The sequence below is a fragment of the Bison bison genome, unplaced genomic scaffold (assembly GCF_000754665.1).
Source record: "Bison bison bison isolate TAMUID 2011002044 unplaced genomic scaffold, Bison_UMD1.0 scf7180017864476, whole genome shotgun sequence".
Classification (NCBI taxonomy): Eukaryota; Metazoa; Chordata; class Mammalia; order Artiodactyla; family Bovidae; genus Bison; species Bison bison.
This window is the reverse complement of record NW_011495037.1, coordinates 1143149-1145302: the sequence shown is the minus strand read 5'-3', so window position 1 is coordinate 1145302 and position 2154 is coordinate 1143149.

Sequence of the window (2154 nt, the reverse complement as noted above, 5' to 3'; positions counted from 1 at the left end):
CTGCAGCCATGAAATTAAAAGACGCTTGCTTCTTGGAAGAAAAGTTATGACCAACCTAGACAGCATGTTAAAAAGCAGAGATATTACTTTGCCAACAAAGGTCCATCTAGTCAAGGCTATGGTTTTTCCAGTGGTCATGTATGGATGTGAGAGTTGGACTATAAAGAAAGCTGAGCCCTGAAGAATTGATGCTTTTGAACTGTGGTGTTGGAGAAGACTCTTGAGAGTCCCTTGGACTGCAAGGAGATCCAACCAGTCCATCCTAAAGGAAATCAGTCCTGAAAATTCACTGGAAGGACTGATGCTGAAACTCTAGTACTTTGGCCACCTGATGCGAAGAGCTGACTCATTGGAAAAGACCCTGATGCTGGGAAAGATTGAAGGCCAGAGAAGGGGACGACAGAGGATGAGACAGTTGGATGGCATCACCGACTCAGTGGACATGAGTTTGAGTCAACTCCAGGAGTTGGTGATGGACAGGGAGGCCTGGCGTGCTGCAGTCCATGGGGTGGCAAAAAGTCGGACACGACCAAGCTACTGAACTGAACAGGAAACACTTGAGTAATACTATGTGCCTGCTGCACTATGTTCTACATTCAATATAATTTATGTGTTCCTCTCAACACTGCTCTTTCCCAGTTCACAGATTAAGCAACTGACACACAGAATGATTAAACTGACTTGCCAAAGGTCAGACAGTTGGTGCTAGAACCAGGGTTCAAATGCACATATCTGCAGGGGCAGGCATGTTTCTCCCTGTGTACATGTAACCTCCCAGTCTTGCAAAGGTAAGTGATAAGCTGACCTTGACCCTCAGTGGGCTTTCTCATCTCCAGCATCTCCCTGTAGATTTTTGGCTAGTCCACTGGTCTGCTGTGCACCTCACATGGGCCATGACTTCAGGCTAACAGCTGTGAGCTTTCCCCATTTATGTCCTCCCAAGTTTGCAGTTTTTATGACAGCACACAAGGTGTGGACTTGACTGAGAGCAGAATTTGGGCTCCTGGCCTTGTTGGCCTCACCGTGGTGGCGCTGTTGCCCCAACAAAGCTGAGGCGTGTACGAGGGTCAGGAGATGAGAACAGTTAGTTCCTGCCAAGAATGCCACAGATTCCAACCCAGAATTCAGCAGGATTTTTCAAAGTGAATAAATGATTATCAACTTGTTTGAATTTGGTTAATTTCCAGAACCCCCAAGTGATAGTTTTTAATTGTTTGGTCCAGTTTACATTTGTTTTGAGGGGAGAGAATTTGGTGGTATCTTCGGAATCACTGGAAGTCCTTCCTATCCATTTTGTCAGGTCTGGGATTTGATTTTACCCACATACAATGCCTGTTACTGTTTGATGGATTCTGGCAGAAGACACAAAACTCCTGGATCAGAAAAAAAGGTTTTATTGCTCGTGACACAGCAAGCAACACTACTTTCAGCGTATTTGCAGTGATTCCTCTTACTCAGAAGTCCCCTGGGAGTGGCATGAGGTCCAAGTCGATGCTACACATGCAGTGGGTCTGGGTCACATCTGAGCTTAAGGAATTCACCACTCTTAACAGCAAGCAGTAAGCTTGCTTGTTCTCTGTGGAGGGTGACTGTGCCTCATATCTCATGGTTGCCCACTGTAAATGCTGCCCTGAGAAATGGCTCAGGTAAATGGTAGCCAGGATCTCGCACATACTCATTAAGACAGAGGAACATAAGAGATGCATGGACAACTGCCTCTCCCAGTTTATCTCACCTAGTTGATAGGGACAAAGCTGTTAATACCTTTCACATTTTAAATGTCTTAGGACCTCTGGTGATATTTCCTTTTCATTTCTAATACTGTTATCTGTATCTTGTTTTTTTCCTACTTAGTTTTACCAGTGGTTTATTCATTTTATTAATCTTTTTCAAAGAACTACATTTTGCTCTTGTTGGTCCTCTGTTACTTTTTCCTGTTTTTTTAATTTCTGGCCTTATTTTTGTTTTTTCTGTCTTTTTATTTGGATTTCATTCCCTGGGGTTTTTTTTCTCTCTGATTTTTTTTTTTTTAACCACGCTTTTATTGATTTACTTTTCAATAAGTTTAAATCCTTGACGAGTACAGCATCACATGGATTCTGTGTCCAGTGGCCTTTGTAAGAAGGTTGCTTTGGAATTTGGCAGGAGCCATGC